Here is a 14598-nt window from a genome sequence, read left to right on the forward strand (position 1 = left end):
CTTTTATACCCGAACCCTACTCATGTCGACCTTGTCACTTGTGTGTGAGTAAAACTCCTAGCGCTTCATTGCTGAGCTTTCCAGGTACTTTGAAATCTGTTATGTTGGGAATGGGTGACTTGTTCACGTATTCTACCTTGCATTGCTACATTAGCAGAATAAAGTTATTTTTAGGAAGTCAAGCATAAAATTTTCAAATAAGTTCTATTACAAGGAAGGGAATATAACATCACAAATCCTCTGAGTGAAAAATCTTTATCTGAAATGCAACAAACGTAACATTATGTGACAAAGCCTTTGTCCTTCATTGCTTTACTTCATTATTGTGAGTTTACCTCTCTTGATTAATAGTACTACAAATTGCTTTAAACTGTTTTTTCTTCCCTGTTTATTACCTGTCAGGTGGACTATAATAAAATATATAGCAGAAAAATGTACAAATTATAGCATACAGTTGCAAGTAACTAGCAAAGGATTTAAATTAATGCTTTTCTTGCTGTTTGAAGAAAATAGCAATTTATTTTTGTATTTCACACATTTTGACCATTTTGCTTTTTCTTTGAAAGCATAATATTTTGAATTTGATAATACAGAAAAATCCAAAATTAGAATCCTCCTTTTGAGCATTTGGACACCAAGGAATTGTTCATCTTCTAGAGCTTTAAACATTTACTGCTTTGTAATTTCAATACAAATCACTTGTTCCTTGATTATAGAGCTGTTAGTGATTTTGCCTTTCCAATCTCAAAGAATATGTAAATCATTCATTTGAAAACATTTCCTGCATTGTAGTAGTGCTATTAAAAAAAAAAAACATACTTAGTCAGAAGGTAAGGATTCTGAAAACCGAGTGACCCTGATATGATTATGCAGTAGTCAGAAATAACAACAAAACCAAACAAAAACCAAATCCCAAACCCTACTCTCACAAGTTGAAAATAAAATGTGTTTCTACAGTAAAGCATTGCAGTTGGGTCTGTTTGCAAGCATCAGCTGTCCTTCCAAATGGTTCTTTCTACTAAACTTTTGTTATATTTTGCAACTTGAAAAAAAAACAAGAGACATACAAACATCTGAAGTTTTAAACTATTCTGGTCCAAGACACCTGTGTGTTCTGGATCATTAAATGAAATATTGAGATAATATTTGGTTGCATTTCTGAGGGGACGCACACAACTGTGCGTGTTGCCAAAAGATAGTCCTGCACAGCCGTGGTGTTCATGTAGGAAGTACTTTTCTTTGCAACAGCTGATCTTAAATGTACCACAGTTAAATTTAGAGGAGGATGTCTCGGAAGGAACGCCAGCCCATCGCTTGTAATCTTTTGAAGTGCTAGCATCAAGGACAATAAAACAGTCTGTGACTTCAGAGCCTTTCAGGATCTAATGAAGAAGAGAACTTTACTATTGGGTCTTCCGCAGGAGGAAGGGTGAGGAGCTCACAAGTTGTGTGTGACTTTCAAAGTGCTCTGCTGAGATGGGGAGTGCAGCCAGTACCATGGCACGACAGGAGCGCATCTGTGGAGCTGAACAGTTGGTGCTGAGCATGTGGCGTTCCTTCTGTGCGTGCTTTGGGAGTTTTACTTTGGACTAATTTTACAATATGGCTGGAGCGGTCATTAGCAGATAGAGGAATGTTGCAGAGTGTGCCTTTTGGGTGAATTTCCTCAAAAAGGAATCCAGTTTGCATGCTCGCAGCCCTGCTCCCCCCCGGAGCAAGTGGGGATGGCTGAGGTTCCCTTGAAGACGGTGAATCAGTCTCAAGCCCGTGTAATTGAAAGATGGCGGCAAGAATACATTTAGAGGATGAGATGGGGGGATGTCTTTGCGATGCAGGTACTCACTCTGTGGTGCTGTTATTTTCACATGGTTGTGAAATTTCTTGTGGTTTCTACTATCAAAATACTTATGGAAGTTTAATATGTCGAAGATTGTACAATTCAAAAGACCTATTTTCCCCACAAATCTGATAATATACAAAATACAATAAAAGTATTCCAGAAACCCAGGGTTAGCTCCCTGGGATTTTTCTTTTTTTTTTTTTTTCCTACAACTAGGGAAGGAAAACACTTAAAACCTTGCACCTACAGCAATAATTTTTTAGTTTTACTTAGACATGTTGGCCTGTCAAGGACATTTATGTTACCTGGGTTGCAATCATCTGGTTTCCCAGCCCAGTTTTGTTGCAAGGGTGTAAAGCTTAAAGAGTTCATTTAAGGCTTTTTGTTTCTTCCTTACGTGTACTTAAGCAGTTAGGGCAGGGCTGACGGAATCCAGAGCTTTTGGGCAAGCTTATCCCAATATAATTACTGATGCTTTCCTTGTTTTCCCAAGTGCGTATCAGAAATACCTAATGAATTACAGCTGGACAGATGTAATCGAGGTCTCAGTATGCGTGGGTAGATTTCACATCATGATATCTAAGTTTTTTATTTTATTTTTTTAAAGCATATATTGTTGTGGCTTAGCCCCAGCCCCAGCTGAGCACCACGCAGCCGCTCGCCCACCCCTCCCCTGGCGGGATGGGGAGGAGAATGGAAAAACAACGGCAAAGCCTCATGGGTTGGGGCAAGGACAGGTTACTGGGATGGCAAAGGGAGAGGGAAATAACAACAACAGTACTTAACGAATATATAAAACTGGTGACACAATGCAGTTTCTCACCCAACGACCGTACAACTCAGACCCATCCTGGAGCCTCACCGCCCCTCCCCAACTAGCCCCCCTTTTATACTGAGCATGATGTCACATAGTCTGGAATAGCCCCTTTGGCTAGTTTGGGTCACCTGTCCTGGCTGTGTCCCCTCCCAACTTCTGGTGCAAATTAACTCTATCCTAGCCAAACCCAGGACAAGCATATTCTAAAATCTGCATCTACTTCAAGTCTCTTAAAAACCCACAAAATAATCACTTTGTCCTTTTAGGTCATTCTATTGGTGTTTTTCTTGCTTGTTTCCTCTCTTTACTACACTGTAGGTCTGCTGAATAACTTAACTAACTTCTGCTGTTCAGTCTCTTTATTTTACCATCTGGTGTATTCCTCCTTATCTACTACATAATAGATTTCACTGATGATGGTTTTTAGAACTTATATGAAGTCCACTACTTTGTTCACATCAGCAGGGTAACACATCCTTGCTGCCATGCTTGCTAATCGCTGCCTTTCATGTTTTATTTTCCCCTCTATGTTTGTTACTCTGGCAGATGGTACAGAACGTTGCCATCCTTCACTGGCCTGTCTGAATCAGACACCTAGTTCATGTCAGTGGATCCCTAATTTTAACAAATCCTTTTGAGACAACAAACCTTTCTTTCCACTTTGATCTGTACTCTTAATACCTTTACCAAAAGTACTTTATCTCAACATCAAAACTTCTACCTTTAGTATCTAGTTCCCAAAATGAAAAACAAAGACTTTCACCCTTTAGCTCACTTATTTGCAAAGATTTGATTAAATCCCTCAAATGCTGAAGGATCTAAGGCATTCGAGTTGGACAAAGGTTATGATCAATGGGTGCAATTCAATCCCCCAAGGAACCTGAAGCATTTATGTACGTAAATTGAGTGGAAAACAGGTATAAAAATGGTTGGAATAATGTCAAGAGTGAATTGTAGCTGGGAAACATATAGGAACAGATTCCTAAATAATAGGAATAAATAAACAACGGAGGAAGCACTGGAAGACTTCAGAAGTGGGTTTAGGGTAGACGAAAAGTAGATCAATGGCTGGAGAGAGGCAGGTGATATTGATGTAGATCTGTCAAGGGAGAGCAGGACTCGGTGATTAGACTGCAAACAGCAGGAAGGTGTATGAACTCTCAATATCTCTTAAAAATGATAACCACAATGAAAGCATCGCAAGATGCTATGTTTCTAGCTGAAATGCAAGTTCTCAGCCAAGTTGAAGATGTTTTATCATATAATCATAAACCTTGATTAAGATGGTTCATGAACATGGGATAATGAAAAGGACCTTAGTATAGCAGAAGCAGATATGACATAACGTTAATATTTATTTTTTAGAAGAACGTTATGTTCTACTCAGGATCATAGTTGTATCATGGGAGGTGTTACACAAACAGCAAGTCTCTGCCATGCTTAATGGTAGCAGTTATAATGTGAATTTCAGTAAAAATCAAGTTAGACCAGAAGAAGTGTCTCTGCTCAACCTGAACTAGTCAAATTGATGCATGAACTACTGGATGAAATGTAATGGTCCATGTTGTACGGTTTAAAGAAGATCATCCGACTGGCCCTTTTGGCCATTAAAGTCTATGACACTAGGATTTATTTTTAAGTTTGATAAGAACCTAATCCTCCAAGCTGCGTAGTGTCCTTGGTTCAGACAGCTGCTCTAGTGCTTTTGGGTAGAATATAGAGGCAATCTGAGTAGACAGACCTAAGAGTCAGAAACGTGTGATTCAGGTACGCAACGTTCAGGTCTTTGGAGTGTCAGTGTTTTGGCCAGCTACAGTTTTCAGGGAAATGGCTGGCTGTAGAACAATACCAGGAAACCTGCTGAATGACGTTAATTCTATTCTGCTCTCTGGTGTTAGAGCATAATTAAAAATAGGTAAAGTTCTTAACATGTTGTAGGTAAAGAATGGTCGTAATTGCTGCTGCTGCTATGATTCGGAATGATAAAAGGGCGAATCCTTGACACTAGGGCTTAGAAAGGAGTTTAGAGGTTTCTTAGGCCGTCTCTCTGTTAAATCAGGAGGCACTACGGAAGGCAAGTTTTACCTACAGCTGGTCACATTTTTCTCTTTAGTTTATTATGTCCTAAGGGATGATTGTAAAACTGCACTTTTCAGGATCTAGTATTAATAGAAATATAATTTTTGACAGTTGAGGGAATTTGTCAGTTGGATTTAGATATTCACCTAAGGTCTTGCTTCTCACAATTGCTTGGCTGCTACAGCGTATCGAGAATAACAAGTACAAACATCTGAATCAACATACAAGTAAGAAAAGTAAATTGTATTCTTTAAATATATTTTTCAAATCAGTTGTATGTAATAAGAGAGATAATAGTTGAATATATTGGTAGTGTGGCCACAGTAATGTGCTGAGTGTGGGCATATATGAAATAAGTGCAGTACTCTTCCCCCTGCCTATTTCTACTCAGTATGTTTAGAAATGATCCTTGAAAAAATATTTCTCACCTTTTAAACATTCATTTCAAGAATATTAGAATTTTGTTTTGTAAAAATTTCGAATGTATTATGCAGTGGAAAAATACATTTGAATGCTCTGTTTAATTTAATCACTGATATTTGTGGACTTTATCGCCTGTATATTTTGACTTAAACTGATTTTTACGAGATATGTAAGGCCTTACCTTGAAACCTCAGGATTTTGCAACTTTGGATTAAAGAATGCCACTTCATTCTTTTTCTCTTCAAGCATCAGCTAGAAAAAAATCCCTACACAATAAAAATTGTAAAGACCTTCATAGGCCATATGAAATTAACTCCTCCCTTTGCCCTTCTAAAGTTCCCACCAAATGAAATAGTGAATGCATGTAGATAAAAAAAAAAAAAAATCCGAGTAAATTTTCTTCTAAACACATTTAACCAACTTTCTGTAAAAGTTTCCCTGTGACACCCAGGAGGCCTCATGAAAATATATTTATGCCAGTTCTAAATGCAGTGTTTTTCTTTTGATCTCTAAATTGTTTTGGAGCATATGTTAATGGCACTTTGTGTCTGAGGGAAAACCAAACCACCCTCGCTATCCTTCTCAGAAATAAAAATAGCAGAATATTCAGCCTGCTTAACTGCTTCCAAACTGAAGGCCAAAGCTAATCTGAAGCACAGCCACCACGCTGGCATATCCAAATCAATTAGCAAGCAGATTTGATGAGATATTCACTCTTTTTAACTGCAGTGTGGGCTCCCAGCACGTATCAAGTTCGATGGCAGAGGAGAGGAGAGAAGAGCCTCTTGTTTCCTGTAGGTAGCTGAAAACTATTTTAAAGAACTTTACCTGTGCGACACTTAGTTAAGGTGCTTAAATACAGATACGGGAGGGGAAAAACATCTCTCTATACCGTATACCTGTATAACTGGTTCTGCTAAAGTGCTTTCGATAAATGTTTTTTATGTCTGGAAAAACAATAGCTGTAGTGATAACAGACCTCTCATATTTTTGCAAGCAATGTTCTTGCCACACGACTATTCCATTACATTATAGGTTCAATATTTATTAAATTGTCTGTTGTGCAGACTTTAAAACACAGTAAGCCCAGTTTTCCGGGAATGCTGCTCACAGCTCTGCAGTAACCCCAGCCACCAACACTCTGGGTTCTCAGTTCAGACCCAGTTTCTCAAAAGGCTAGTTAGTAGTTGGTCTTATTTTTGAACATGTAGCAAACTCTAGAAATGCTTTTTTCCTTATTAGAATTTAGTGCCCTTCCAAAAATTTTCCTTCCACCCTTCAGATTTAGCTACGCACTATTTCTGGGTAATGTTAAAAAGAAAAGGATTTTTTAAAAAGCTTTTAATCACATTTAAACTGGAAAAATGCTGCATTATTAAATTACGGTCTCTTATTAAAGTTTCTTAAAGTCAGCCAGTGATGAAGTTTGTTCCCAATAAGTTACTTTTTCTTCCTTCATGTAAGTAGACCTACACTATTCTTCCTTATTAAGAATGGCTGCAAGCACCATTTTCTCTAAAAAAAAATTGCCTGCGGAGTGTTTCTGTAGCCTGGAAGAACAATATCTTAAAGCAGAAAAGAGAGTAGTACTCCTATATCTAGTGTTATTTGTTCAGTTGTCACCTTCTTAATCATCATAACTATAGAGAACACTTAATTACTAAGACCTGATGTTGTTCATAATTCTGGAAGAAATGTCCAAATGAGTTCATCCCAAGCTTTAGTAAAGACCATTTTTAACAGACATTGTTAAACTGACATTATAAAGGAGTGAATAGACCCTTTCTACTTCACTGGGCAAGATTTATGCTGCAATTGGTATCAACTGATGTCTTAACAGAGCTGCGATTCGTAGTAGCAGACTGAAGTGTTTGTGATTTTTTTCAGCTGAGGATTATGAACTGGGCTCTGCCAGGCAGGTGGCCTGTGCAGGGTACCTTGACCAGCTGCTTAGAAAACCCCGAGATCTTCCATGAAGTTGAATGCTCAGTGTATACCTACGCAAGGAGGTAATCAAGTTGATTGGGACTAATGTTTTTAATTGTGTGAACTAAGATTAAGTGGTAGGAATATACTAGAAGTATCTTATTTCCTCGCTCTACCAGCAAGTTGAAAGTTGTTGGCATTCCCTTCAATTCCAGATATCTAAATATTTTAATTAAAACCAAACAAACATCACCACCACATGCTATTCCAGGGTACTTTTGAAGAGTTTTAATTTTCAACTGTTGCTGAATGATTGTTTTGGGAATGAAAAGTTGGCTCTTCTCTGTCCTCTAAATAAATAAATAAATGCATTCGGCATAATTTTTCAATGTATCATGGTGTTAATGTCTTCATGGTTCGCTGTGGTGAGGTCCTTGCAGGCAAATCCTTGAATGATGCTTAACCTAAATCTACTCTCTGGAAGTCATTTTTGGTTTTTTTATTTTGGCTTGTGTGGATAATTTGCAGTGCTTCGCTGAGCAGAATCTACAGCATGAATTAGCTGTATGGCCGAATTGTGCCTGCGGAGGGAAAATGATGAAAGGTGTGGGTTACTCTGCATCTGTTTGTTCTGCCAGGTGGAAGACTGAAGTCTAATAAATGTAATACTTCTAAACTAGTTTCTGTGGAACGTTTGTAAGTGATGGGTAAAGCCTTAACTTCCCAGGGGTGAAGAAAGGAGCGTGAGGTTTCTGTTGGCAGTCACTCCTGCTGTTGCTCACCGTTCACAGCAGTTGTTAGTACTGAGAGGAGCCTGGCCTGCTCCTTGGGGTGACAGGATGGCTTTGGAATAGGGAAAGGAGGGATAAAAGCATCAATATGTTTACTTTCTGTGTGGATGAATTGGTTGTGGCATAGTGAGTTAAGTATGTTGGCTGCATGTGTCAAAGAGAGCCAGCAGATCCCTAGAAAAACAGGAGGTCTTATGGGTGACATCTGAGGGACTTTGTTTATAACTCATGGTTATTAGAAAACAAATATCTCAAAAAAAAAAAAAATTCCTGTATAGATTTTCATTTCTATAAATGCACAGAATCACGCTATCAAAAGAATTGTGACATTAAACCTGGTTGTTTAGCGTAAAAAATAAAAAATCAAGAACACCCTTACCCATAAGCAAAGTAGTATGAAGTGATCATTGCAGGGTATAGTATTCACGATCACAAGCTGCTGTTACTATTCACAGCTAGTAACGGATGGGTGATTCAACCCCAAGAACTTTTTTCTTTGGCAGGCAGCAGGCCTTTCCGTTTCTGCGTGCTTCCTCTGAGCAGGGATTGAGTGGAAAACACTCCCTACATGTCTTTTGGTATTAGGTTTGCTCTTCTAAATAGGTTTGGCTGAATGGAAACATTCAGATGAACTTCATGTTGTCTTCATCTTGTTTCATATGTTCTGTGTTCAGGAAATTGGGAAGAGGGAAAATACTCACCAGGAACATGTGGAGACCCATCTGCTTCCTTCATCAGTCTCTAGGAAGCCGAAGGTTGCTTAAATGACAACTGCTCACCAGAGTTGCAGTATTTTGGTCAATAGATGTTGTGTGAAAGATTGTTTTTTTTTTTTCCAAAAAGAACAATACAATTTCCATTTCTGATCTCCAGTGCTATACTGAGATGCCATGTGCTGCGGATTGCTATCCTGTGACTTTGGAGCATTGACAGACTGGAGCATGACAAAAACAAAGCGTCTTTCCCTGAAGGACAAAACCTGTCTGGATTCATTTAGTCTGCTGCTGCTACAACACGCTTTTCTCTATGGAAGATGCATGCTGTAAGGAGCACACGGTGCAAAGTGCACAGAGGTGCAGCACTTGGCATCTTATTCACGTTTGAATGCAAATCAGACAGCAGCTTCCACTGCTCTGCTTAAAAAAATACAGGAAAAAAATAAATTTTGAAATGACAAGAAAATGGTTGGAAGCTTATAATAATATTATTATGTGTATTAATTTCCAGAGGAGCTATTGTGGCAGGGTCTCATTGTTCGTGGTCTCGTTGCACAAGAACAGAGCAAGACAGAATATTTTTTGTCCTCAGCAGCTTACAATTTAAATTATGAGATGTTGTGATGATTGAATGTAACAAATATGAGGGGCAGATGTTAAAAAAAATGGAAAGGACTGTGACCAGAAGGTGTTTTTACATAGATGCATCACTGCATAAATTGAAGGTTTGAGGTGGGTTGTTAAAATAGACACGATAATTATGTCCATAGTCTCAGCTGGCCACTTGCCTATCCAATATGAGCTGGCGATTTACCATAGCTATTGTGGCAGAAATGGGTACTGAGGAAGGATTTGAAATCAATGAATACAAAGCAGGAAAACACATTAAATCAAATTACATGCTAAGTAACCCTGAGCTGAAGTCTGTGCCTCCCTTATTATCAGAGTTCTCTTGCTGTCCACAAACTTTTCAGGATCTTTGACGATGCAGAAGCTCTTGTGTGAATAGGGGCCCTCACGTTCTGGTACTTTGTTTTGCGTTATTGATGTGGGATTGCAGCGATAACAAAAGGCACAGGAATCCTAGGCACTCCTTGACACCAGCTGGGTGCTTCTGAATTATAGGTAGGCGTGCGGGCTGAATTGCAAACTGTTTGCAGCTTTCCAGCTGGTGACGTCAACCTTAAGGACGTTCATTTTAAGGTTTCACCAATGCACATAAATTATAATAAATCCACCGGCTTGGGTCTGTCGTGCACAGTATTGTTCCACAGGCTTGATTTCAACTAGCGATGCGCAAGCAGTGGCTGAAGGAGAGGAACTGTTGTCCCTCTGCCTGATCCGGTCACTCACTGTGTCGAACGCCGAAGTGAGTGACAGCAGCTCAAAACCCACTGCCCGGGAATGCTGTACGAACATTTCTGCATCTGCAAAAACAATGCAGAATCAGTGACACCTGCTTGAAGAAAGGAGAAAGGAGGAGTTTAAGATGGTTAGCTGAGAAGGAGGTTCAGCCAGCAGCAAATATTGACTGCTGATGGAACAAAAGGTAGAACCAGGTGAGAATTATTATTTTTTTTTCCCCAAGGATCATTTCCATACATACTAGTCCACATGCTGCACTTCTGTTTAACATACACCTACATGAGAAGGACGCTTTGGCGTCTGACAAGACCTCCATTCGTGATGTTGCTCTTCTCAGAGTCCAGAAAGCTCTACCGGTTCCCTTGTCAGGGACTTTTGGAGAAAGAACAGCCCAGATCTTTGTTTTGTTGTCGTCCAAGTGTCCTTCATTCAGCGTCGTAATCTTTTTGTTAGCTTTATACAAGACCTTTGTATTAGCCTTTATGTTTTGTTTTCCAAAGACACACTTCTGTCCTGTGAGCATTTTGACACCAGCAGCCCCGCTGCCATGTCCAGCACTAATGGTCCATGCAGATAGATGGTTTATGGCTTGCTCCATAAGAAGTGCTCTGGAGTCACGCTTCTCTCTGCAGAGCTTTCAGCTCTACCCTGTTCAAAGAAAAAAAATCCACGATAGCTGGCAATTCTAATTTGATGTGAGTAAAAATACATTGGCTTTGAGTGACACTGGGCTAATGCACCTCGTGAGATGACATTTCTAATTTATCATTTCAGCTATGTTAGCTCGTAGGTGTCAGTTCATAATTATTTATAAAGACTATTTTAATGTATTGGGGTTTGGTGCACAAAATTGCATTTATGAGCGATCGCAAGGGCATCTAGGGCCTGGATTTCTTTGTTTCTTTCAGTCCAAATAAAAATAAGTAAATATTATGCACACAAACTAGGCCTGATTCCTTCTGTTTTGAAAGACCTTCTGTTTGAAAGAAGCTCTGTAATTCAGGTGAGAAATACTGGAGCTGCTTGCAATCTCTCAATCCCAGCTCTAATTCTTGTAGCATAGAATGGCAATAACCAGCTTGATACATACTTGTGGCCTATTCAGTGTATTATTTATTCTGATGGGAAAATCTTAAAATTTCATTGCTGTTGCTGCTGCTTTGAACTCCCTGAGCATTTTGAATTGAGATGAGTGCTTTCTACCTAATGAAACTGAGTGAGTCCTATCGCTTCCTAGTCCGTATCTCATCCCTGGCAGCTGTAACCGGCCAGATGCTCAGGAAAAGGACAAGTGGGCAGTGATCCTTCTCTGTACAGTCCATGAATTTTTAAAACAGTTTTTGAAGTAATTTATTTTTTTTTTTAACCTTCTCATGCTTGTGTAACAATAGTTCCCATGATGTGATTATGTGAAAAAACACTTCCTTTTCATTATTTTAAGCTTGGTGCCTGATCGTATCATTATGTTGTATGATAAGAAACAGCACCTAAGCGCTGCTTTTACCTTCTCAATATGACAGGTCCTAGCTGTTCCCTTCCTCAGTTATTGCTTTCCTAAACTGGAGAGTCCTCCTGCGTTTAATATTTCTGCACATGGATGTTCTTCTATGCCTCTGATATTTCTTCTTCCTATGGCTTTTTTGTATGTGGTTTATCTCTACCCCAGACTTCAAGTCGTGTTTTCAGTCCCGGTGCTCCAGAGACTTGCTCGGTCACTGTTGCAATGCGGCTAATGAGTCTCATTACGCATCCAGAGGCATGAGTTCACATCTCGCGTCGAACCTGCGTGGAGGCTGCTGCCAGCTAACTCGGCTGTAATTGGGTCCCAGGTAATTTTGGCTGGGGGTAACCAGAGGTGGCTGGACACGATGCGGAGAAAATGACTCTCTTGTGTTTTCTTTGCTCCAGAAACGGAGATGCCTCAAACACATCTGCCTGATAAGGATCTGTACTTGAGACTGACCTGCGTGAATATTTATTAGGGTATATAGATCAATGAATTATCTAGGCAAGGCAGCAGAAGCAAGTAATTCTGTAGCTAAGAGTTTGCAACAGCACATATTTTTTCTAATTTAATCTCTCATATTGTTCTAATATTTACCAACGCAGAAAACAAACGTCTTGTAACTAGAATACATATGTAGGAGGAGGTAGTAAATTAAACAGATATAATAGGAAGGATTTTTCATAATATTGTTTTTCATAACATATCTAAGGCATTTTAAACTTTGTAATACTTCATGATGAATGTTGAGATTAATATAATGACTTCATTTATATGAAGTATAATCTAGGCCACTCCATGGAGCCCAAAGTGCTCTGTTTAAAACACTTCAAATGTCTTCTGCCTCAAGCAAAAGCTTCAGCTGTAGTAAGAAATCTACTATTAAAAAAAGGTAGTCTATTAAAAAAAAAGATGCTTATAAAAAAAAAAGAAAAAAGAGAGGGGTGGATTCTGTCTTCACTTCTAGCTCTCAGAAAAAGGATAAATATAGGGCATCGGAGGTTCTGTAAATTGTTACATCTTTTGTTTTCAGAAAATTGGTTGTAGGTGTGACAAACATGATTTATCATCCCTTTGGACTGCATACAGATGCTTGATTGATTTCAGTGTTGTAAAAGCCAAAGCCAGCCCCATGTTTTATCACCATACTCCTCTATGAGAGATCCTGAAGATGAGATGAAATGCCCCAAATATAAACTATTTTTATGATTACTGATCGACCAAGGAATTGGATTGTGTATACTTTGTAAACACTTTCCCTTGTTCTGGGAATCACAGATCTCATAGCCTCTAAACACAGGTATTTAAGGTTCTTAGATGCCTGTGTATTTGAACGCCATGTTTTGTATTCCAGTCTTGTGTTTTTACAGCTGGAGCGAAACTCTGGCTTCAGCAAATTTCATATGCTAGCTTATGTGCTGCAGCAAATGATTTTGGATTGATGCCATAAAACTGGTCTATTTCATATTTTAATTATTATTTTATAATAATAAGTAACTTTTCACAATTTGTAATATGCAATTGATTACACAGACAAACAAATTACAAAAATATGTTTTGCTTGGCAGATTTGGTTAACTGCGGATTAAGAGAACTCTTGTTCCTGGTAACTTCTCTGTTTAAATGCAACCTAATAATTTATGACAAACAATTTTTGGATGCTTGGATATCCAAAATGGATACTTGATTAATTTTTGGCATGACGATTGAACTATCTTCCCCTCCTCTAGATATTTTCTTTCTAATACGTTGGGGTTAAAGAGACACGTCTGGAGCTAGGCAAGGAGCACATTCCGCCTCCCGTTCAACTCTTCCTAGCCAGAGAAGTTTTTATTTTACAGAGCTGCCAGGTGAATATGTTAAATATATTTCATGAGCGCTGAAAACATGTTCAAAACAGTACTCCAGTCACTTTATTAATTTATTTCAGCCATTCCAGAATTGCTTTAAAGGAGACCTTTTTTTATTTTTTTTTATTTAATAGTACTTTCAGGAACTTTCAGGAGAAGCTTGTTAGAGAAATGGAGTCGCATAAGGAAATTGATGATCTTTGAGCAGGCTCCCAGTAGTTTGGCTTTTACCTTGTGTTTCTGATTTGGAATGGGTGATTGAAGCTTTGCTTTGAGTTTGTCCACAATTAGTTCGGTAAGCAAACGCTTTTGTTCCTGACAAAACACTGGAGAAGAGTAAAAATTCAGTTTCCTGCAGTTGCTTTTTGAGCTTGCAGTTCCAAGGACACAGCATCTAAGAGCCTAAAAAGATACCGAACAAGAAAGTCAAAAAGGCAAAATATTTTTTTGACCTTGCTCCCTTCAAGAATGCCAGAAGTCTACGCTGGAGGGAAGGTGTTTCCCTTATCCAGGTACCCCAGCCTTTGGGGGAGAGGGAGTGTTTCCTCTGCCTGCTGAGCAGCATCCAGGCTGGGGAGCTACCTTGCCTTTGGCTGGGGCTGCTCTCGTATGCAGAGTCAGTCACTTGCTTTGCCTTTTTATAGCAGGCATATATTCTTATAATCTCTTCTGATTTGGAAGAAGTCCATTTTCTATTTTCCAGAACATGTTTTATTTGCTCTCCACTGCTGATTAACATACAAAATACACCGTTCTCTGCCAGATGTTCTGTCTCTTGCCTCGTCCCTTGAATTTTAGTTGTATGCAGGGGTGAACATTTGGGAGCTATTCTATAGTAATTTCTTTTTCTTAAATGACGGGGTAAGAAGCTGTACTAATAAGGATTGCTCGGGAGGTCACCCCACCAGTGGCAGCTGTCAGGTTGCACGGTGAGCCACAGATGGTGGCTGAACACAGTCAGAAATAAATGCTTTGTCACAACAGACTGTGGGCAAATCTTACTACTACTGTGCTCTGACATACATATTTCTCATTAATGCGCCACAAAATGACATACCTTAAGCATAAGTATAGGTAAAAGCAGTCACTAAATGTGATTTTTTTAAATTTGTTTTACTCAGTATTTAAAAAATGAAAATACTCTAGGGCCTGGAGGGAGAAAACAGTTTTATCTACCTCCATTACGAAAGGATATAGAATGGTTTGCAAAGACAATCATGAAAATCTGCGGAGTCACATCTTTAGGCTGCGTAAGCAGGTACAGTATTGAGCTTGCATGATAAAGTA

This window comes from Grus americana, chromosome 3, assembly GCF_028858705.1.
Source record: "Grus americana isolate bGruAme1 chromosome 3, bGruAme1.mat, whole genome shotgun sequence".
Taxonomy (NCBI): domain Eukaryota; kingdom Metazoa; phylum Chordata; class Aves; order Gruiformes; family Gruidae; genus Grus; species Grus americana.